We start from the raw sequence: 26,135 nt of genomic DNA on the forward strand, positions 1-26,135 counted from the left end.
GAGTTTCTAACAGGAGGTGGAAAGCACGATATAAGCAGGAGATTTTATTCGTGAAGTAAAAATGTAGTAAAACATGGTACATCCCCCAGGAATTGGGGTTGAACCAATCCAAGAGAGGAAAATTGGTGCCGCTCCTTTGTTTTCCATGTTTTTATGTCCTGGTTTAGAGGTGTTTTCTTGATTGATTGATTGATTCACAGCTCAGGCTCTTAGAGTGCTCGGGCTGACTGCCAGCTCCCATTCGCCGTGCTCAGGATGATTGACTGACAGCTCACGTTCCTTGGGCTCAGGTACACCTGTCTCCTTTGCACATGTTTTTACCCATGATGCACACATAGAAACCTACAGGAGGGGCTCAAACTACAATGTTAATCACATTATAGTGAGCACTGGGTCAAGTTAAGCTGGGTCCTTCTCTCTACTGTGCAGCCGCAGCATTTGATTCTACCCAGCTTTTTTGCTGGCCCCTCATTTAGAGAAAATAGAAGACTTTTGGAGTCCCTTATCCTGAGTGCAGGCATACTGTTATTTTCTGGGTTGCTCCCTCCCTCTTCCTCTCCCCTTGTCTGGTGCTTATTTCTATTTAACTGCCAAACATTAGTAGGTATATAAAGCATTTAGAAAGTGCTTGGCACATGGCAAATGATGTAAAGGGCATTATCACCATCATCATCATCATTATCATCATCATCTCCATCACTGGCTGCAGTAATGAATAATAGGACGCTAGTTGTAGAAAGCTCCATAGTTTTCATTGTCCTAATTTTGTATGCATTGTATTCCACCAACATCGTTGCACGTATCGGTAAAACTATGAAACAGATTAAAATAACTTCTGCACCACCCAACTGGCCTTGTCAGAGCCATTTTCTTCCATGGCATCTCTTTGATTCCGGTTACACACTGCCATGTCACTGCTCTGTTGCTTCTCCCATACACCAAAGCAATTCTTAGAAGAAGGTCTAAATATAAGTGAGCCAAACACCAAAACCAAGTTCTGCCTGAGCTGTTATAAGAAAAGAGTGATACAAGTCAAAAAAGAGTGCATCCTAATATGAGAATTGGATACAGTCATCCTTTGGTTTCCATGGGGGATTGGTTCCAGGACCCCATTCTTCCCCAGACATCAAAATCCATGGATGTCCAAGTCCCTTGTTTAAAATGGCATATAACCTATTTGCATATAACCTACTCACATCTTTCTATAGACCTTACATCATCTCTGTATGACTTATAATGCCTCATATAATATAAATACTATGCAAATAGCAATAAATACAGTGTAAATGTTATGTAAATAATTGCCGATGTGCAGCACATTCAAGTTTTGCTTTTTGGAACTTCTGGAATTTTTAAAAAATATTTTTGATCTGAGGCTGATTGAATTCAAGGATACAGAACCTGTGGATAAAGGGGCCTGGCTGTATAGTCTAATGGGGAGCAAAAAGAAACATAAATCCTAAATTACATCATAAGGCAGCAAATGACAAGTGTGAGTGAGGGAGAAATGCTAGGGGCTATAAGGCTTAGAGAAGGGGAAGTCCACTTTTTGAACAATTTCATGGAAAGAGGAAATACTGTAGAAAAATGAGTAAGACTTGGGAAAAATTCCAAGTAGGGAATTACACAAGGGGAATGGCTTTTGTGAGGGAGAACAAAGTGGGAAGGGGATAATATGTAGACTGGTTTATATGGAAGAAAAGCGATCACTGGAAATTGTGAACTTACTTTCCTCTTATGTAGCCCTGACTATTTGCCAAGCGTTTTTGTAAGCTCTTTCCAATTGTAAATTAGTATATTCTTTAACAGTAAGTGCAAGAACGCTGGTGTGATTATATTAATATCAGACAAAGTAGACTTCAAGGCAAGAAATAGTGTTCAGAAGAAAAGAGGAACTTACCATAATGTTAAAATGTAAAGTCATCAGGAAGAAATAATTCTCACTGTGAAAGTCTGTGATAATAGAAAATCTAAATAAATGAGTAAAGCCTAAAAGAATTAAAGGTTTTTCATAGACTATATGTTAGGCCATTAAAGAAGTCTGAAAAAGTTTTACAAGAGTGAAATCTTAAAGAGCAATTTCTCTGAGCACAACAAATTAAATTAGCAGTCAATTACAGTACATATATGGAAAATCCACAAATATTTGGAAATTAACCACATACTTTTAATATAAATCAAATTTTGAAAAAGAAAATCCCAAGGAGAAATAGAAATTATTTCAAACTGAACACAACAAATCAAAATTATACAGTGCAGTAAACCAGTGTTTAAAAAAAAAACCTTTGGTTGTAACTGTAAGTTTTATATTAGAAAAGAATTAATTATATAAATTCTGCACCTTAAGAAACTAGAAAAAAAAAGCAAATTAAACCCTGAGAAGTTAGAAGGAAGAAAATAAATATTAAGGACTGAAATAAAAAAATAAAAGGGAACAATAATGGAAAAATTAATAAAGCAAAAAGATGAGTCTTTACAAAGATTAATAAAACTCTTAAACTCCTAAAAAGACTAATCAAGAAATAAAGGAAAACCATTCTTAAATATGAGGGATTTAAGAAGTCTTAAGAGAAAAAATATACGCAATACAAGGATAAAAAGAAAACCTTAAGGACAATTTTATGCCGGTATATTTAACAACTTAGATGAAATAGGCAATTTCTGTGAGAAAACATCAAAATGTATATCTTCGATCTGATAAAGAACATCTATTAAAACAAATAAAAAAGCTAAACTAAACTAAGACCAACATTTTAGTTAATGGTGAAATATAGAATGCTTTATCTTTTATCAGGGGAGAAAAGCAAATATATTTGTTACCACAATTTCTATTTCACAATGTACTGGAATCCAATCAACACAAGATGGCAAAAATAAACATATTTAAAATGCACAGAAGGGAAGGTTTTAACTGCCTGTGTTCACAATTAATAAGATTATATACAAAATTCCAAAAAAAAATTTTTAATTTACCACAAATAGAATGCTAACTTATCTAGGTCCCAGAATATAATATCAATATACACATATCCAAAATCAACAATAATAATGGTAATAATTGTAATAATAATTGTATATTTATAAACAAACAACTATTAAAATTCAGTTTAAAATAATTATATTTACTACAGCATTCAAAAACATAATTATGAATAATTGTATCAAATGTTAGGAACCTCTATATCAAAAACTAAGGATCATGAACATTAATGTTAAAAATGAAAGAAGACCTAAAAAAAGAGAGGTACACAATGTATATGAATAGGACTCTGAAATCAAGTATAGATGTTAGGCCTCCCATACTGGTCTATATATTCAACCCAATCCCAATCATATCCCAATAGCTTATTTCTTTCTTTCTATTTCTCTTTCTTTCTTTCTTCCCAATAAAACTTAACAAGATGACTCTAAAATTTATAACAAATGAAACACCTAATACAATAATAAAGGAAGAAAAATTTGAATAAAATATAAACATTTAATATAATTCATAAAGGAAGAACAAAATTATTATAAATAATTACCATAAATTCTAGATCTATAATAAATAAGACAGTGTATTATTGTCATAAACATAGACATATAGGTCAGTGGAGCAAAACAAAATGACCATCACAGCCTTATACATTTAAAGCCAAGGGTTTTTGTTATAAGAACATTCAAGTAAAACAACAACAACAAAAATCAAACACACAGAAAAAAGTTGAAGAAAAAGGATGAAAGTATAAAACAATTATCTTAACTTCTATCTCATGCTATATATAAAATTAATTTAAGATGGATCATCAATCTAAACATAAAGCTGAAAGTATAAAGATTTTAGCACAAGACTTAAAAAAAACAAAACAAAACAGTTTTCCAACCTTGCGGGAGGCCAAGATTTTTTAGAGTGAACGTGAAAAGCACTAATCATCAAATAAAAATATTGCAAAATTGATTTCACTTTAATTAAAAATTTCTTGCCATAAAAAGACACGCATTTAAAACAAACAAGTCACACATTGGGAGAATTTATTTGTAATACGTATATGTATATCTGACAAAGAACTTGGATATGTACAATTTATACTAAGAAATATATCATTGGTCTTTGTCCTCATTCCTTACACAGAGCAACTAAAACTTGGAATTTCCTAAGTGGTAAGAGCCATAAAATTGTCTTTTGTCATGAAAATGAGGTGGCTTTTGGAAAACACTTAAGGATGGAGGTCTGCCAGGGGAACCAATTAAATGATTAGAAGGTTGAAATTTTTAGTCCCACCACAAACCTCTCTGGAGGAGAGAGGGGCAGAGAATTGAGTTCGATCATCAATGGCCAATGATTTACTCAAACGGGCTCAGGTAATAAAGCTTTCATAAAAACCCAAGAAGGTGGAGTTCAGAGAGCTTCCAGATTGGTGAACACAAGGAGATTTAGAGAGTGGTGTGTTCTCAGGGAGCATGGAAGCTCCACACTCTTTCCCCGTACATCTGGGCTTTTCCTGACTTATATCCTTCTGCGATAAATCAGGACTCTAGTAAGTAAATATTTTCCAACTTCTGTGAGCTACTCTAGCAAATTAATCAAACCCAAGGAGAGGGTTGTTGGGACCTCCAGCGTATGACTGGTTGGTCGGAAGCACAGGTGACAACCTGGACTTGTGGCTAACCTCTGAAGTGAGAGGTAGGACTGACCGCTTGACTTGTGGGATATGACCATTATCTCCAGGGTTACAGCATCAGAATTGAATTGTAGTACACCCATCTGGTGTCAGAGAATTGCCTTGTATGGGAAAAAATCCCACACATCTGGTGTTGTAAGTGTAGTAATAGTGATAGTGAAGGAGACACACTGGAGGAGGATGGAGTTTTTCTGAAAAAAAAAAAAAAAATCCAGAACATATAAATATCTTTAACAAATCAAAAATAAAAAAAAAATAAATTTTAAAAGTGGAAAAATATTTGCACAATTTATAAAAGGCATATATATATATATATGTATATACACACACACACACAGAGAAAGAGAAGCTGACACATGTAATTAATCATCCTATGATTATTAAAACCATAAATGCAAAATCACCCCTACTAGAGTGACAAATTAGTGACTGACAACATCAAATGCAGGTAAACATGTGGAGAACTTGAACTGTTATACATTATAGGTGGGAATGTCAAGTGGTCCAGTCACTTTGGAAAATTGTTTGGCAGATTCTTATACAATTAAACAATTGTCTACCCTATATTCCAGGTCTTCTACTCCTAGATTTTCACGCAAGAGAAATAAAAATATATGTCCACAGAAAAATCATAGATAGAAGTATATAGCAGCTTGCTTCCCAAGAGCCCCAGTCTAGATACAACTCTAATGCTTTTCAATAGGAGAAGAGACAAGCAAATTTTAGCATATGCATTCAATGAAATACTACACAGCAATGAAAATGAGCAGACTAGTAATAAATACAAACACATGGGTAAATCTCAAAAATATTATGCTGAATGAAAGAGACTAGACACAAAGAATACATATGATTTCTTTTTTTGAAGAGTAAGAACAGGTAGAAGTTATCTGTGGTGACAGAAGTCAAAATAATGATTTTCTCTGAAAAATGGGTATTGACTAGAGGAGAGTGCAAGGAAACTTTCTGAGCTGACAAATTTGTTGTACAGCTTGACTGGAGTGCTGTTTATATTGGAATCCAAACTCATTGAATTGTTCACTTCACATGTGTGCCTTTCATTTTGTGTAAATTATATCTCAATTAAAAAAAAAAAAAAAGGAAGAGGGGCAAATACTTGATCAAAAAGGCTAGGAACCTATCAGAATAGATCCCCCTGGCTAACACATGCTATCACATTATGAAAATGTAATAATTTTGCCCTTGCTTGTGGATAAATTGCAATTAACACCTTTGCCCAAGTTATTAGATATAGATACTCCCTTTTCATAGACTAATTAGGGAAGATTTTTCTTCCCAAGTGACATACTGTAAGCTGAACTTCTACCCACCCCCCAGTACCTCTGTAGACAGGTGATTTTATGTAGAACATACTTTATACAATTTCACATTGCAGCCTTGGAACAGGGAAATGAGTTAAGGTCTCACTGGAGATGACATTAAAGTCAAGATAGACACCAATGACTATTAAGCAGAGGTATAGCCTAATAACATTCTAGAGGAGGTTAGAGGCTAAGGCAGGCTGGAATAAAGAAGATAATTTGGGAACTAAACTCCAGTGTTGGCAAAGGGAATGGAAAACAAGGTGCATATCATTATGAAAAATCACTAGAATCTGTAGGCTGATGCTACATGGTTGGCGTGGGCATGGGGGTTCTTGGGTCACCATGAGCGGCTGGGACATGTTAATGCTTGTTCTGAGGCTTTCAAGGGCAGAAGCACTTCTAAGGCTTCATTGTGTTTTCCAGCATCACAGGGAGCCTGTTTTCTCTCATGATGAGCATCTTTTCTCTGTGGGTTGTTATCTGAAAGTTGTGAAATAAAGATGAATACAGCCCAGCCCTGACTTGAAGTGTTGACAGTCGAGTGAAGCTGGCATTTGAGTGTTCTTCAAAGGAATGCTGTTACATAATAAAGCCCTATGGAAAATTATCTCAGGTGCACAGATAAACAGCTGGTTAACAGCATACTAGGAGACAATCATTACTTCATTCAAGGAAATTCTGCAGGGTGAAACTCAGTATAAACAGGGAGATCAATGTGTATAAAAACGGATACACACAAATAAGTATGTGCACAGGGAATGACGCGGTTTAATTGCAGTGTTGAATATATATGTTAAGGAATAGGACAAGAGGTTTTGTAAATGTAGCTGAGGCCATGTCGGGGGAATGATGCCTCTTTGTTCTGTGAGTTGGATTTTGACAACTGATCCTTGCTTGGGCTGAATTTTAACTACAGATATTTTATTGCTTTACGAGATGTGTTTAACCATTTCTGAACTAGTTGCAAAGATTCAGACATTGGGAAACTTCTCATAAAAATAAAAATGCCAATCTTACCTTGAAAAATCAGGAGATCTAGCAACACTGTTTTCCCACAATTTTGTTACTCTGTTAAGGTAAAGTGTGTGTTTCTCACTCTCTTATTACATGACTCTTATTACTCAGTTATGTTACTAGCTGGGTATTTATTGGCATTTGTGTCAGTTTTCCTTGCTATACATGATAGGTAGTTAAGCAAGTTAGTAGATAAATTATTTAGTGAACAGATGCATTAGAAATAAAATAGACTGGTGACAATATCATGAATGCAATAATCTAGTTAAGATCGAATTCAGGCTTTTGATAAGGCTCTGAAAATGAGAATAGAATGAAACAAATAGATCCCAGGGATCTGTATGATACAGAATAAACAGAATATCACAGCTGAGTGATATGAGTGAAGGTGATTGCTTAGTGATGCTATTTCATAAGTATCTAGAGGATTAAGGGTAACTATGGTTAGGTTAACGCTACATTTAGATATTTCCTTGCATCTAAATTAAACATTTCACCTTTAAGTATGCACTGTAAGTCTTTACAACCTTGGGGAAAAAAAACAGAAATAGATGACATAGGGAAGTATCTTCCAAAAAGAGAAAATAAATAAGGACAACAGAGTGAAGAGGAAATAAAGGTATTACAAAAATGAAAGACGTCGGTTTCATCACTACCAACAACCTACTTCTTTGTTTCTCCTTTAGGGCCCAAACTTGGAAGCAGTGATTTTAGAAATGGAGAAAATATATATTGGGACTACAGGATTGCATCTCCCCATCCACAGCTAGAAGGGGTTGCAAGGACTCTGGAGGAATACTGGTGTTAGCTGTGCTAAAAATTCTGTGTTGGGTAAACACGAGCATAATATGAATTAAGGTTTTCCATGGCCAATGTATGATGGGCAGGGGGTCTGGATGAACCAGATTGCCTTTCTAGGAATATATAAAGGTGATGCGGACGTGTAAACGGCTGGGACAGAAAGAAGCAGCTTTAATGAGTGGAGGTACTATGACTAAGGAAGAGATCATGGGGTTCTGGGATGGGTGTGACATAGCATTCCCAAAACCAGGTGGACCCAGTGGTACCCAGCCAACTAGCAGTTCAAAGGTGACTGCAGACAACACACTTCTTAGAAGATGACAGCACAAACGTCTGTACCGTCAGCATGGATGCCTTCTTCTCTCCCTTGCTACCAAAATACATACCTTTCATACTCACTTGCCATTTGGGGAATTAGGAGAGAAGGACAAGGGGGGAAAAAAGCAACCTCTGATATTTAAAAGACACTGAGCTACTTGAGTAAGTCTATTTAAATTCAGAAAATAATAAGAATATATTAAACCACACTTAGAGTTAAACAAAAAGCAACAAACATGTACACATGTAGTTCGGTTTTTTCCTACAATTACCTGGATGAGGAATTGGAAGGGTGGCATGTAAGAAAAATAAGGTTAGTTGCATGAAATAAACAAGCTGCAATTTCTTCGTGTGTCTGTCAGGTGGAAGGTGCTGCTTTAATCCACTAAGACAAATGGGTTGATAATAATGCTATATATTTACTGAATGCTAACAATGTTCTGGAAACAGCTTAAGTACATTACATTAATTATAGTGATTACTCTTTATAAGGAAAAACAACAACAACTTTGAAATACATCTTGTCATTTTCACTGTTTATGGATAAGACAATTGGAATAAACAGAAAATAAGTAACATTAACAGACAGGAAGCTATTAAATAGCAAAGCTAAATTTTGAATACTAATAGTTGGAGTTGAGTGCTTCCCTTCTTACTTACTCTGTTATTCTTCTAAGGTAGTAAACATAAGAGGAGTGCCAATTTGTAAGGTACACAGAATGGGTCTGGTTTTTACTGGTTAGGTTTAAGTTAACACTATTATGCACAAATGGGAATATGCATTAAGCCCTGAAGAGGGGATCATAGAACATAAATTCCCTAAATTTTTTTCATTAGCATATGAAAGTGGTTGAGGCAATAAAAATATAAACATAAAAATGCAGAAGGATTTCCCTTCCTTGCTGAACTTCTTGTCCTGTTCAAAACATCCATGGAGACATTCGGTCCATGCCAAAACATCCTTAAATTTTGGTTCTGTCCAAAACATCTATACACATTTTTTTCTACACCAAAATCTCCTTGATATTCCATCAACATTTATGATAGCAGTAATGTGTTCTTTAAGAACTTAGAAAAATGGATCATCTCTCCTCAAAAAAAAAAAATGAGCAACATTATTTATAGGAAAACATTAATTTAACCATTAGGAAAATATGGTTATCATTTACAGTCATACGTAATTTTGTTCCTCAATAAATAAAGTAATAGAAAAACTTAGAATCATAAAATGTTAATACTAGGATAGATTTCAGAGACTGTCTAGTCAAATTACAGCACTCATTTGGAGACAAGATAAATTTAGGCCTTAAAAGTGCACACCGTAAACCTGACTTCAAATACTCAGAGGGAATTTGGCCAAGTAATTAGAAAACAAGGAGTTACAGAGACAGAGATGTCCAAACGAACTAAGAAAAAAAAATGTACATTTGCTCAGAGATTTTCAATATATGGAGGAAGACAGTAGTTAGATTTTTTAGGAATGCATCATGAGATCTATTGCCTAATCCTTTAAGGCAGAAAAATGACCCAGAAAACATCTCAATCAGCTAGCATTCTCGAGTCAGGGAACCCATCATAACCTCAGAAATCCAAGAAAGAAATTGGAGAGAACTTAAGCCTGAAACCCGTGTTCCTGGTTGTGTGTGTGACTATGTGTGTGTGTTTCTAAAAATATTGAAAAGGTTTAAATAGTCATCTAAGACATACAGTAATAAACAGGGAGACCCTCTTAAAAACCACTATAAACATATTTCAAACAGAATTTCAGGACAAAGGAACTCAGTATCATACTCTATTTTATCACTCTTTCAGAAGTGTTTGGAATCATTCTGCTTTCTTAACTCAACTTAACATCAGTTAAGCTCATGTTTTGGTTTGCCGATGCATTTTCTGGGGAAACAGTAGAGAGAAAGGTGACAAGATGACAGAGAGCTTTGTATCCCCACAAGGCCATGCCTACCTTAACTCACTACAGTCTCAAGTTTATCTAATTTTGTATTTGCGTTTTTCTACAATATTTAATTTAAACAAAAATGTTACTGACTTAAAAATTCAGGGAAAAAATCTAATTGAGAGAGTTAATGGTGAACCAAACGACAATGTGAATTTGTATCACTATTTACCCAGTGCTTTACAACTGGCTCCCTTGTTTGTGTTGAACCAAATCTGTCTCACACTTCAAGTAACAACGCCTTGAAAAAGGACACACACATATATGCACATACACATACAGACACACACATACCCCACACACCACACAGTTTTACTGTTCAGAGACATTAGAAGATTTCTGATGTCTACTTTTGTGAAATATAAATACATAAATTATTTTCCCTTTATTTATTCCACTTTGTTCTTTAAATCAGTATTAGCTTTAAGTTTGAAAAGTGTTTTAAAAGATGCAGTGACTTTTTATTAGCAATCTGAAATTACATTAATAGTTCTTAGGATGAGTACCTACAAAAATATATGGAAAGCTTAAGTGCATGTGTGATTGACCCGTTATTAAATGGGTCATACCATTAAGCTGAACCCATCCATTTTCTCAAATCAGATTTAATATAATCAGATTTATATCTGATTTAATAGTACAATATAACATAATACAAATAAATATATAAATGTGCTACACAATCTGTTCTATGATACACACATATATTTCTTATAGCATATATTATATTTGAGTGACTCCAGTGGATTAAAAGCTGCAGAGAATATCAAGCCAAGTAGATGCTGGGGAAGTTATTGATAGACTGTAAAATTAAACAATGCCTTCTCCTGGCTAACACATCACTCTGGTTGCAGCAAGAGATTATTATATTCCAAGGTATTATGTTGTCTTTTACAAACAGTATTTAATTAAAAAAAATGAAACTTTACAAGGCAAATGCAATTATATTATACTAATTCTGCATATGAGAAACCGAGGCCCAAGAAAGTTAAATAAATTGTCCAACGTTATATAGTTAGGGAATGATAGAGCCAGAATTACAAAAAGATCTAACTAATTCCACCATATAGACACAATATAGCTTACATCCTTTCCCCCAATCAACTTTCAAAAGAATTGCAAGCTGGTTCCAGAAACCACCACAAGTTAATAAGAAAGGAAATCTGTTCATGATGTTACAATTCTTCATTTTGTGTTCATTTCAAACAGCTGTTGCATATTCTAGTTTTATGGTAAATAATAGCTCTTTAAACAGAGTCAGGGCTGAGCCACACAGTTAGCCAGGCCAGGAGCCAACCCCACCCACCAGCATGCTGACAGCAGCCACAGCCCAACCACAACAGAAGGGCACATGCAGCCTGCACAGGGGATACCTCTGGACACCTGGCTCTGGTAGTAGATCCAACAACTGAAAAGCTCGTGTAAAAGTTAAAAGACAGAAGCAATAAAGTCATTGATATCTGAAATAATTAGTTAAGCGGTACACAAAATAAAAAGATGTAAAATATGACATCACAAACACAACATGCAGGGAAGAAGTAAAAATATAATGTTTTTGCAATGCACTCGAAGGAAAGAGACCATCAATGTAAAACAGACTCCTAAATGCTTAGGTTGTTATATAAAAACCTCATGGTAACCACAAACCAAAAACCTGCAACAGATAGAAAAAATAAAAAAAGAAAGGAATATAAATATAACACTAAAAAGTCATCAATCAGGAGGAAACAGAATAGGAGAGTGAGAAAGGGACAGAGAAGAACTACAAAAGCATCCAGAACACAATGAACAAAATGATTAAAATAAAGGACATACCTACCAATACTTAAGTACTTTAAACGTCATGGACTAAATGCTGACATCAAAATACATAAGGTAGCCAAATAAATCGAAAAAAAAAGAGACTCATCTTCATGCTGCCAATGAAACTCATTTCAAATCTAAAGACCCACACAGACTGAAAAGAAAGAGACGGAAAAAGACATATCATGCAAACGCAAACAAAAAGAAAGTTAGGGCAGTATTGCATATAAGACAAAATAGGCTTTAAAACAAAGACCAAAGAAAGGCATTACAAAATGATTAAGACATCAATCCAACAAGAGGATGCGGCTCTTGTAATTATCTATGTAAACAACTTATAAGCAACAAAATTCATAAAACAGGTGTTAGCAGACATAAAGGGCAATATTGACAGGAATAAAATATTAGTAAGAGATTTTTAACACCCCACTTCTGTCAATGAGTAGATCATCCAGACGTAAGCTCAATAAACACTGGCTTTAAATGACTTAACAGATATAAACAGAACATTATACCCAAGAAAAATAAAATGCTCATTTTTTTCCAAGTGCACATGAAAAATTCTTCAGAAAAGTTCACATGATGTCACAAAACAAGTCATAATAAATTTAGTAAAATTGAAATCAAATCAAGCATCTTTTCTGATCACAATGGTATAAAAATAGTAATCAACTATAAGAAAAAAATTTGAAAAAACAAAATCATATGGAGGCTAACGAACATACTTCTAAGTAATCAATGGATCAATGAAGAAGTCAAAGAGAAAATAAAAAATACTTCGAAAGAAATGAATAAGGAAACACAGTCTTCCAAAATCTATGGGACTCAGCAAAAGCAGGTCTAAGATGAAAGTTTACAGTGATGCAAGGCTACTTCAGGAAACAAGTAAAATCTCAGACAATCTAGCCTTACACCTAAAGGAACTGAAAAAAAGAACAAAATCCGAAGTTGGCAGAAGAAGGGAAACACTTAAGATCAGGGTAGAAATAAATCAAATGGGGATCTAATAAAAAACAATTGAAAAGATGAATGAAACTAAGAGCTGGTTCTTTGAAGAGATAAACAAAATTTATAAACTAATAGCCAGATGCATCAAGGAAAAAAGGAGAGAACATAAGTAAATAAAATTATAAATAAAGGTTAAAACTGACATCCCAGAAATACAAAAGATCATAAGAGACTACTATAAACAACAGTATGTCAACAAATTGGACAACTTAGAAGAAATAAATATTCCTAGGAATGTCCAATATTCCAAGACTGAATCAAAAGGAATAGATAATCTAAACTGACTGATAACTAGTAATAAAATTGAGTCAGTAATCAAAAAGCTCCCCAGAACAAACAAAAAGCCCAGTACCCCATGAAATCACAGGTGAATTGCGTCAAACATTCAAAGAGGGTTAATACCCATTCTCCTCAAAGTATTCAAAAAAGTTGAAGAGGGAAAATATATTTCCAAAACTATTCTACCAGGCCAGCATTACTCTGAATCTCTCATTCTGGAAACTTGTTTCCAGTGCAAATTTCCAGATGGATTTCTGGCATTAATGGTTAGAGGGGCCACACATAATTCTACCTTTAAAATTATTTTCGGGATCAGTATATTTTAGTCATTGGAATCAAGAAACATATAACGACCTCTGGTTTAAAATAAATATGTATATGTAAATCATGTAAAGTGTCAGCCCCAGGTCTCAGCTACACCTGCAATAGTCCATCACAACGTTCTTTCAGGCTGCCAGATAAACTAGTAAAACAAAAATGTTCTAATGGAAAAATGGATCCTGAAGACATAGGCCAGCTGTTGAATCTCCTTTGTTCTGCAGTAGTCTCTTTGTCCGAGGTGTTCTTATGTCACATTTTATGTCAGTAAATAAGATACTCTCAGAGATGCACAGAGCGTGCTGTCATGCTGGCTGAGATGAGGCTCCATCCAGGCTAAATCTGCATCAGTCCCAGAAAAGATGACTTACTGTTCTCTTCAGGATAGAATGGGTCTAATAACACCAACGTGACACCAGTGCAACCGTATCAACTGCTCAGCCGTCGATCCTGCTCTTGGTGAATCCAGAACATCTCCCTGGCAGGAAAGCTGAGTCAGCTACTCTCACAGCTGAAAGTTCATGCCTGGTGGACCCTGACAAGAGATGCAAAAATCTCCACATTTTGTCCTCATTTCTCGGGGTCCATCATCGGCCCTCCTTCCAGACCTCTTTGCTTCCAGACCCTAGCAATCCAATCTGGCAACTTCATGCTACTCAGGGGTCACTGTGTCTTCTGTACTTTTCTTATCTGTGATCACTTCTTCCTCCATATCAGGTTGATGCCCAGCTCAAAAGTTTGGAAAGATTTCCCCTCATCTGCCTTTTGGGGCCACCACTAAGTGGAGTTGTCCTAGAGAAGCAGCCCATTTGCTGTTCACTCACTTCCGTATATTGAGGACCAGCCTCAGGTTACAGGCCACTCCCCGGAAGCCTAGAGGTGTCAGCTAGAAGAGAGACCCTCGGTAATAGGGATGCGTGTCGTGAGGGCTGGGTTTCTTATTGCTGAAAAATTAATGATTCCTCTGCCCCTGTGTGCGCGCTATCCGGAGTGTACCAATTCCATTTCATAAGGGATTGATACTGTTCATCCTCAAACTTTTGAAATGGTAGATCTTACACTATGCATGCAGCTCAAGATGCCCGGCTCTGGATGTGGTCAAACGATGTGTGAAGGTCAGATGGAGTGGCTGCTAAGGCCCAACAGCACATCAGGAGCTGGTCTGCAGGTGACGAATGAGTCCTTGCTCCAGCAGCATGATTTTGAATCACACCCTGGGGCATGCTCATCCCCTGCGACGCTCCTGCTCAGGCTGCCCAGGGAGTCCACACGCTGTCCTTAAGAGTCCTTTGATACTGCTGGCACCTGCTGGGTCGTGGGCACTAAATGGCGGTCATTTGAACATCAGTCTGAATGTCCTGCTGAACTGTCTTGCTCAGACCCATTTAAAACTTGCAGCTTTATGATTCACCCAATAAATGGGTTGAAGTGGTATGTATAAGTGATTTATATACAGATATACCTTCAAAAGGCAAAGAGGCTCAGAGAGCTCTGTGCTCTTTTTAGTGGTGGGACGTGCAAGATGAAATCATTTTTCATTACATTAGGAGGGGTGCTCCAGCGTACACTAGGAAAGGGCCGAAGGGTGCACTTGGGGCCATTAAGGTCCGTGTTGCAACCGCCAGCTCTGCTACCGCGGCCGAGCAGAAGAGCAAGCTTAACCTGGAGAAATACTGCGAATGTATGCTGCTGTGTCTCTCGAGCAAAAGCTCTTTTCTATTATCCTTTCTCACAGAAATTAAAAAGAACCCAGTTATTAGATTAGCAGCAAATTCCAGAATCTGAGTTAACCATTTTTTTTATTAAAAAAAAAAAAAGATTTTGACTTTGGACAGAGGTTGGGAGTGGAACTATCACTGGGTTAAATTTAGGTCCATGTTATCTGCCTGTGCTGCTTCTGATCTCTGTAAATATCAAAACTGAAAACTGAACGGTGATATGATGGTGACTATCACTCGTACCTTTGAACATGGCACCAATCTTCACCATTTCACCCGGAATAAGATATTGCTTCTGATTTATTATTTTTGTCCTAGTCTGGAGGGAAGGAAAAGAACAGTTTCAGAAATTTCCAATTGGTCTTTTTTATTTTATTATAATGGATTTTTATGTCACAGGTCAGAGAACACAGGTGAGGATTCTGTGCTGTCTATTCCTATGATAAAATCAAGTGCAGGGAAACAGTTACGGAATCCTCAGTAGACCCGTTGGATCTATCATGAGGTGGGCTTGGGCCTTGTCCCTGTCACCTGAGTTTTATAGGGAAAGAGGGCTGTGTTATTTTGGTTCACCTGATGTTAATGTCAACTGATAACCTGCATCCAACAGTCCGTGAAATTCTGTACATTTTCCCTTCCCAGTGGGTAGCTACTCTCATGAGTGGGCTCAAGTCCCTTTAAGAGAAGAGCGGTGATTTACATACTTGCTGTGGCATTTTGTACTTCCTCAAGGGTACCTGGCGTCCAGTTTAATAAATGGCCTCTAGGTTGAGAAATAGCTCAAGTCTGGGAAACTTTCAGTGGATTGTGATGGTTCATCGTGACATTTAACATCAGTCTTCCCTTGCTTCACATTCATTCACTTGCTCTTAGCCGGTTATTTATGTCAAGCAACAACTTAATTGACTGCCCATCCATTTTGCTGCTAGGAAGAAACAACACGGGCTCTTGCCAATGTCAGTGATGACGATGGTTAAAGTCCACATGGAACGCCATTCGTCTTGCACCTAGTGGTTATATGTTGACATTGGACTTCGGCTATTTCAGAATCCTGACGTCCCCGCTGACATTAGGTAGACAAATCCAAGCTGCCCATCTTACCATCAATCCTTGCCCACAGGGCACAGCCACCACTAAGTCTCTCAGATATGCCAATACCCCCCTCACTAGTATATTTCTTATCTTTGTGTGAAGGAGTGCTTCTGAACCATCCTGGAAATCATTCTCAGCCACCACGTTCTCACGTCTGAGATAATCAATTCATTCCAGTATGACCGCATTTCAGAGCCATTTGAGCTGATAATCAGTACTCCGCCGAGATGGTTATGGTGGCTCTAACGGATTTCCTATGAATCATCATTGTTTCCAAGCTTAAATTAGCTCTTCCAAGTGCATATTATAACTTCAGGCATCCTTGCCGATCTGCTAAATTTTGAGTCCCAAGAGAAATCCCCCATACCGATAAACTTTCATTGACATTCTTATATCCTTCCCTCACTAGCCCAGCCATACCGAGATCTACTACCAGATACTATGTATGTTGCAGTTGCTCCCAGTGTATGTTAACCACAGGCTCCAGCTCTCTGGTCGTAGCAAGGACAATGCTTGAGGGCTCCACGATGCTGTGGCTTTACTCTTCCTCTTGAGGTAGAAACAATGAAAAGAGACAATGGAAGATCTTGAAGAGGCTAAGCATAATCACTCAAAGCATCTTTCTTGGCTGAGAGTTTACCATTGTCTCCAGGCAACACGAGCCCACATGCCTCTGGCAAGAGGAAAGGAGCCAAATCTAAACTCAGAGCATTTAGAAGATTAGTGAATTCAAAGTGCTCAAACACCTCCCCCAGTATACCAATTGCAGGTCTCTGAGTTCCCCACATTTCAAAATATTTTAGCATTGGAGCCAGAAATTTAACTATAGCTTCCTTTATAATTTCACTACTTTTGCTATCAAACCCGGGTCCTGATTGCCATCACAGTCTGCCACTGGCCTGCAGGAGATGAGTGTCTCTTTAAACAGTGCAGTGACAGCCTTTCAACTTCACACTGTGCCTTGGATCGGCAGTTTGCCAACCTCAGACGGTTGTTTTCTTCAGGGTCTTTATGGCCATCAACAACTGTCAAACAGCCTCTCAATCCTTACCGTTACCACTCCTCCATTGACTTCCAAGTTATCAATCTACTGCATGAGACAGGACATCCCCTTCTGCCTTTCTACCCCATTCGCAAGTGAAAAACCACAATAGTGGGTGACGCCTACATGCATTAGGGATAATTGTTACACTGGTGACAACAGGCAATGATTTCTTGCTAACCATCTGACCAATAAGTAATCTAATTCTAGAATTCCATTATAAGGGTCTATATCCAAGGACGCTTTTGCTACTAATTGTCTTAGGTAAGCTCTTCATCTCAATAAAGGGGGAAAAAAGGGTGTTAAACACTGATTTGAGAACACTGAGTATATGAATAAATGAAAAATAGGGCTCAGTCCCACTTGGAACCTATGAAGACTGCGATGATCAGATCTTCAAGCTGTATCATCCAAGGGGTGAGGAAGCTGTGGTGTGTTCTTCCTCACGCAGAACAGTTGTGCCTTGCCCCCATCAAAGATGTCCATGACCTAATCCTCAAATCTGTGACTATTTTCAGTTACATGGCGAAGGGGGATTACCATTGCCTATGGTATTAAAATTGTTCATCACCCAGTATTAAAATAAGAAGATTATCCTGGGCTATCCAGCTGGGTCCAGTGTAATCATCGGAGACTTTACACTCAGTAGAGGGACACAGAAGAAGAAAGGCAGCTCAGAGTCGCCTTCTGTAAGAAGGACGTGACCCTAGCAAGCTTGGAGTGTGGAGCAAAGACGGTATTGGTTGAGGGTGTGGGGGCCTCCACCCGCTGGAAAGGCGAGGAAATAGATTACCCTCTAGTCTTCACACAGGAACACAATACTGCCAATACACTGCTTTTCATCCCAGTGAGACTGTGTCCAACTTTGACCTACATAACTGTAAGATGATACATTTGTGTTGGTTAAGCTCCGAAGTTTGAGGTCATCTGTTACAGTGGCAATTGGAAAGTGGTCACAGTCCTCAACATATATGCCATGCTGCATGCAGTAATCTATTTCTGCAGCAGAAGACAGCTCTCAAGCAGACAGTTTTGGGTGGCCCCAGTAAAACGTCAAACATAGATGAGGGTGACAACAGTGTCTGCTGTAAGAATGTCTGCAATTACCTTTAGAAGGTAACGTTATTTTGTAATAATGATCAAAATTGCTGAACAGGAGGAAATATGTTAAATGGAAAAGAAAAGGTAAATCCATTCTTATTTGCAGATGATATATTTGTTTGCCTGAAAAACAAGAGAAAAAAACTGATTTTTTTTTTGGCTAATTGTGGGGCAATTCGATGAAATGATTTGGCACAAAAAGAGAATATGAAAATGAGTAACTAATAACAGCCTGTTGGAAGATGAAATGGATAGCCATGCCTGCATTAGCTTTCTACTGAAGCATGTCAAATTGACACGAATTGTGTGGCTTGTAACATCATTCATTCGTTATTCTGATGTCTGGCACGGCATGACTGGGTTCTCTCTCCAGACAAAGGTCAAGCTCTTGGCTGGCTGCCTTCTTATTTGAAGCTCAAGATCCTTGTCCGAGCTCACACCTGTTATGTTAAAGTTCTGTTCCTTGTAGTTGCCTCATTCAACTTTCTGTTGTTTTGTTGGCTGTAGGTCAGGGGCCAGTCTCAGCCCCCAGAAGTGACCCTCAGGACGCTGCCTGATGACCCTGTTCCGCTTAAAGCCAGTAACAGAGTGTCAGATCCTTCTGGTGCTTCAAAGATCTGACTTTGCCTTCTATGATCTGCTGGAGGAAACACTGCTTTTAAAGGGCTCCTCTGATAAGTCAGGTGTACCCAGGCTAATCTCCCTTTAGTCATAGAAAGTAATACAACCATGGTAATGAGAGATCTTCAGATTCACAGCTGCCGGGAAAATGTAGAAAGGATTATAGAAGGTAGAAGGTAACTCGGGATCATCTCAGAATTCTGCCAACCACAGTGCTTTTTAATAATAGAATAAATGTTAAAATATCCAAGACATTCGTAGCAGAGGTATAAAGAGATTTTAAAATGTGATTCTGTGGAAGGGAAGGAATGTTTAAACAAAAAAGAGTCTACCATATTGCTGGAAAAAACCAAGACCTACAAAAAATATGCGAAATATCTTTATAGTTGTCTATGCATTGAGATTTTAAAAACTATGCTTTTTTCCAGGTTAGAGGGGAATAGACTAGTTGATTTTAAAGTTTATAAATAAAATACAAACTAGAAATAAACAGTAATAATAGACAATGTAGGAATGACACTCCTTAAGTAATAAATATATAACGCTATTGAAATAATTAAAGCATCACACTGCTTTCATAAAATTAAAAAGAAATAAAGGAGTGGATAAGAACAAGTAGAACATATATCAAAAGTTCATTTCATACCCATGAGGGATAAGTGAAATATTTGAAAAATAGTGTTAGTTACTGATTGGTTTTCTGGGAAAATAAATTTATCCGTAACTCATATTTTCTTTACCAAAATAATTACCAGGTGTATTAAAGATATAAATGTCCAAAAAGGACAAGATATAATTTTACATAATTTTTTAGTAATCTTGGGATGAGGAAGATTTTTGAATATATGTTATAAATTGCACACACACACACACAAAGATATACAAGGAATATAACAAGGAATGATAATTTCAAATGAATCCTAAGTTTAAAATTTTCATGAAGAAAGACTTCATAAACAAAGTGAAGAAAGAAATGCAAAACTTGTGAAAATATACAACAAGCTTTGCAACTTGTAACAAAGGACTGATTTCCACAACCAGTTAGAAAAATAAGAAAAAATAACAAAGATCAACAATCCAGAGAAATTTGGCAAAGGATCTGAAGTTAATTCACAAACTAAGACATTCAAATGAAAATTTAATGTCATTTAGAATTCAAATGAAAATTCAATGTCATTTAGAATAAGGAAAAATGTAGATTAGTTTTTTAATCTCACAGATGATCAAAGTTTCAAAAAGTTGATAACATACTATGTTTGGAAGATGGAGGGGGAAATTAATATTGTCACCCATTGTTGGCAGAAGAATAAATTAGTACAATTACTGTGGGGGATGATTTTGCACGTGTGAGCTTGTGTGTGTCCACACACATACCTACTTATATTTGCAACTGCTCAAAACAATGTACATATATGGTTATTTATTGCATCAGTATATACAGTAGTGAAAGATTAGATCAATTAATCAGAATTTCCTAGAGGATTAGTTAGATGAATCACATAGTCATTTAAAAAAATGGGGGCAGTCCTTTTACATAATATGGAGGAATTTCCAAGATACATTTTTGGTGAAAGAATTAGGTAGAAAAGAGTGTGGCGTATGCTAATATTTGTGTAATAAATTAAAAACTTATAAATATATTGCTTTGTATGTGCATAGACTATTTCTGGAAGCATACACACACTCAACAATTTTCACCTCTGCAGTGGGGAATTGACTCTGTTCATCTTCAGAGTAGGGAATAGAAAAATAATTACTTTGTACCCTGCTACCATTTTTACCCTTTGAATGTTTACCCTTGTGTAAATACTAGTTTATAAGTATTGAACCTTTAAACATAAATGAATAGGAAATACAACAAACCTGACTTAGACACAAGGGCATAGTAAATTAGTAACAGTAAATTAGCAGCAATCTGCTCCCTGTTTCTGCCGGATTACCATGCATACAAGATGTCAGAATGCATGTATCTTTGATCTACATGATGATGGAGTCATTTTCAGGTGCTATATGGTGGTAATAAAATGTATGGCAACGTGTCAAAAAGATACACATCTAAATTTGTCCTCTAAAGGGAAGACTATAACTCTACCTCAAAAGTCTCAGCAAACATCTCATAATTTCTCACGGGCTTTGCCCAGAAAGCGTGACCATTTGGACCTCTCTCCGTGGGTTGGTTAAGACCGATCTCTGCCCTGCAGAGCCATGGCAGGCGTGGGAAAGCAGCACCCAAGTCGCGTGAACGGCTTCCCAAACGCAATATTGGGAAGTCTTAGCCAAAACTAGGTCAGAATATTAGCAGTTTATCATTAACACACTTACGTAGGATACAAAGTATTTGAGAAATAAAGTTATTTGTAAAGAAATTTTAGAACAATATTCAGTAAACATCTACATCGCAATTTATCCAGGCCAGCAGAGAGCTTAGATTTTGCCCCCTGTGATTGACCTCTGGAGATGTTTTTAGCAAACACGATATGTCTCACTTTATTGAGGGATGTTAGAAGAAAAACTTCAATGTTTACTCTAATCCTGCTTTTAATGGCATTGCTAATTACACTGGTGTCCTATTTACAGGTAACGCGGAGAACAAATTAATTTTTCACCTTAAGATGAGCAGTTGGTTTGTTTGTATTTTGTAGTCCTTGTGTGTTATCAGTCTACTTAATTCCTCATTTCATTTTAACTTTCAAAGCTTAGAGCCAAATCTGTGGTCCATTGTGTGTTTATAGTGGATTTATGTTATACATTTTTATTGTCTTAATTGATTTCTCGTTTTCAACCCCCTACTCCTCCTTTTATGATTACCTTATGTTACCTACATTTTTCACATATTTATGATCAACCTCGTAGGGGAATGAAGGATGTAAGAACAGAGTTAAGTATAGGCTGTTTGAAATCTAAGCTTTGTTGAATTTGGGCTCAACAACAAAGGCTATATTTTGATACATGTATCTTTCTGGGCCACCTGCATCTTGCATCATGATTCAGAGGCTGAATTATTACTCCTGGACTGTGACTAACTCAAGATAATGGAATGCCAATTTAGTAAGAGCATGTTTTCTTAAGAATGTATAAGTATTCTAAAAGCGCTACAGTATGTTCTTTCCATATGGATTTTTACAAAAGACAAAAGCTAAAGAATAATGAAAAAGCCAAGCCTTCAAATTTATTTACAAACTAACATAACTTGCTTCTCACAGATTTGGAGTTACATGAGATTTATTAAAATGTACTTTCAAATAAGTAATATAGATAGATAGATAGACAGACAAGACAGACACCTCCACACAATGGAAATTTCCATTTGAATGTTTCAGTATGCATCACAAAATCAGGTTTGTAAGTAACAGAATTCAAAGTATTTCAGTACAAATCATGCAAATCCCATCTCATTTCCACAAATAGTGGTAGTAAACTGGCATATAATTGCGCCTATCCACATCTAATTAGCTGGCAAAACACCTTTGGCTACATTTATCCAATTTGCAAGTGGAAAGAGAAAGCATATAAAAGAGGTTGCAGAACCCACCCTGCGCCTGCTTTTGCCATTTACTATTAAGGTTCTTAACAATGAAACTAAAATATATGATGCTTGTTACTGTTTTGTTCCTAAACATAAATACATGTGGTATTGTAATTGCTAGGGACTGGGAGAAAGGGAGAACAGTGATCAAGAAAGATCAATAATAAATGCACTGTTGCTTTTATTTTAAAGACCTTTACTTATTTATTCCATGGAAAGACAAAAAAAAAAAAAAGGAGAGAAAATGTAAAGAAAATGAAATGCAGAAAATATAGGATATCGGCAACAGTGAATAATGGTAAGAGCCTTAAACAGAACTAATTCAGACTTTGGAATTAATTTACTTTTAGGTCTTGCATTGCTGCTTCTTAGCCATTTTCTAAATTGCAGCCTGCAACATTTGAATAAATGCAAAAGCACATATTTGTAAAGGAACTGAGAAAACAAGAGTTCTTCTCAAATGATATTTTGTAAGCACTGTAAAATGAAGTTTTTCTTATTAAAGTATAACAACTTGAATGAATTAATTATATGCAAATTCAAGTTACTTTTTTATAATCCAAGTGTATAAGTGAATCATTACTTTGTATGAACTACAATTATATGTTTATTTAATTACTTATGCAGTTGTCTCAGTTCATTGTCTCCAACAATTTATAATAAAATGACCTATTTTAAATTATTTCATTATGTTTTTATTTTTGTCTGTTATTTTACTGTAGAGAAACTCCTCAAATATAGTAGATATTTTTTGGCCATGTTTAATTTTAAAGACATATTTGGCAGTGAACTAGAGTATTACATTTAAGGAAAACTTTGTCACACCAGAGTTTTTTGTAATTAAAAAAAAATTATAGATAAAATGTGCAATTGTACGTATAGGAATAAATATAGAACAAAAAGCTTGTTCAATTGAAAGACATGAAGTCATAGACGTTTTGAACTAGAAGAAACCTTAGAGAACATGTAGCGATTTTCCAAATGATTATTACATCCTTTTCTGGAAGAATCCCCTAAGTCATATTGTGTTGTAAAACTGGGTATTTTAATGGAATAAGCCCCAAACCACAAACTTAGAAACATGATGTCTCTTTTTCTCACCAATCAGTGCACACACACAAAGTGTTGGTTTATAAAATTCTTTGGTGCCGGGTGACTAGTTGGCCATGCGGCCACTTCTCCTCCAGGTAGAATAAAGCAGGTGTAGCTCCTAGACCTCCCCAGCAAAGGGACCCAGCGGCTGTGCACACGTCACGTTCTTATTTTACAGACTGTAATCATAATGCCAAGTGGCTTTATTAACTTCTCTTTCTCCATTATCAATATAGATAAATGTCCTTAGACTTTTCAACTTTATGTAAGATATGACCTTTCATTTCAACATTCTTCATACAGTGATTCTGCAAGATGGCCTTCCTATGTTTATAGTGACTCATATCTAATATCTTCTAATTGCATTGCTCTCATGTGCAGAACTGCTTTCACCACCATAGTGAACTGAGTTAAACAGTATTATATAACATTATTCCTAAATAAAAGAAAAAAATCAAGGCAATCTCTCCAAAAGTGGCACTTCCAACATACGTTCCCTAAGCTTTACTCAGCATTGGATATTATAGAAGGTAACTTAATTTTTATTAGAAAGATCAACTTGTTAAGGTTACAACAAAAAATGTCTGGCAATCGAGAATTTACCACGCAGACTGGTTGGCCTTTCCTGTGGGATTTCCTTGGCCAGCATAGGTTCTGTTATAAGACTAATTTCTTTCATGCCCAAACCCTATCATAGCATCTCAGTTAGTCTCTGTTCTACTTAGACTAGGTGGTGTGAGAAATATGGATGAAATGAAGAGGGAAGACACACACAGTAATTACCACTGATGTCAACGCATACTTAGTACTTACATGACCTGTGTAAATCCTTATAAAACTGAATAGAGCTTTTGCTGGGCTGGCCTAATATGAACATATTTATTGGATATAAATATATGTAAACTAGTTGAAAAAGGCTTGACCAGATAAAGGGAAGTTTGTATTTGGGTGCAACATAGAGATTGCATTGGAGGGAAAGAGTAGTATAGAGTAAGCCCGAATCAAGTAGGTATTTTGAAGAACAAAAGCGTTTCGTATAAACAAGCCTGAAAAGTAGAAGATATTAAGGATTTTATGTAAATTATGCTTTACGTTTAATATTGATAACCTGGAGAAAATTTGCCTCTATTTACCTAGCTGACTGGACATGTGAATTGTTTGATATACCACTCAGAACAGTCTCCTCACATAAGAAATTTTGCCGCACTCCAGATTTTATAGCAAATTGGCACATAATAAATGGAAAGTCTAGGTCCAAACGAATGAAAGATCTGTGGTAAGTAGGTAGAATAGTCTCTTCATTTGTCTTTGTATTAAGTGCTATAAAACTCATTTCACAGTTTCTCCATGAGACTAATACTGTTTACATTACTGCCTTTTATTTACAAAATTGTTTAGGTAAATCCTACATCAAGTTGTGCAGAACAGTCATTTTGCGGAAAAATAAAATTTTCCCATTCTGAAGAGAAAACACTGAACGTGGAAAATCCATGATCTTTAGTTTGCATTCTGCAAGTTTTCATGCAAAAAATCGTGTTATGTGAACAAAGTTTATATTGCTTATAAATCATTTCATTTAAGCAGATTAATCAGGTCCTATTTTTGCATTCATATATTTGAAAATGCATATTAAATGTATATGCTGTCAGTTACACTCAGATTTAATAGTTGGAAAATATTAATAAGCAGATGCCATATCTTTTTGGTACAAGTATGTTACCAAAACCATATTTACCGCTCATCAACTCTCTTTCCTCTCTGTATCTGTTTGGCACACTTGACAGATTAACCAAAGCTGTGTGGATACGCAGTGCGGACTGAGTGCCATTTCTAAGTTTGTGTATTATCATGAATAAGCAAGCCCTGTACTGTTACTCTTTTTTGTGATTATTAACAATGCTCTGAAGAATATAAAGACTGACTAAAGTAAAAATAAATCGAATAAGAAACAAAACAAAGCAGTAAACAAAAACCTTAACTCTCTGTATTAAAGAAAAATCATCAAACTAACATGCATATTGTTCTAAAAAGATGCAAAACTTCTGAGGTCTCTTGAGAGCCATAAAATAGTTGTTTTTTTTCAGGTAAGAAAAATTTTGAGAGGATATGTGTATCTAAGTTGCATCAATTGTTCCAAATTATTTATCACCGTAACCTCATTCCATTATGCTCATATAAGACATTAGGTAGCAAGTGGTATCTTTGATTAAACTAAAGCATGTGTCAATTAAATTTTAATAACTTTTTATTAATCAAAACATATATCATTTAGAAACTCTGATCACTAGAGAAATTCTGTCTCACCGTGAAGTTAATATAATTGCAACTAAAATAAATAAAAATGAAAAATGTGAAAGTTCGTGTTTTTTAAACAACATTGTGTTTTATAATATGCTTATTGAAATATCAAAAAATTTCTGAGAATACCTATTAGTCTTTTAAATGACTTGTATAGGACCGTGAAG

General features: G+C 36.0%; 1 pseudogene; it reads right to left on the bottom strand.

Annotated features, from left to right (window-relative positions):
- Positions 1–201: 201 nt before the first annotated feature.
- LOC135323328 (tubulin beta chain-like) overlaps positions 202–26,135 on the bottom strand; it is a 40,597-nt pseudogene continuing 14,663 nt past the window's right edge.

The sequence above is a fragment of the Camelus dromedarius genome, chromosome 1 (assembly GCF_036321535.1).
Source record: "Camelus dromedarius isolate mCamDro1 chromosome 1, mCamDro1.pat, whole genome shotgun sequence".
Lineage (NCBI taxonomy): Eukaryota > Metazoa > Chordata > Mammalia > Artiodactyla > Camelidae > Camelus > Camelus dromedarius.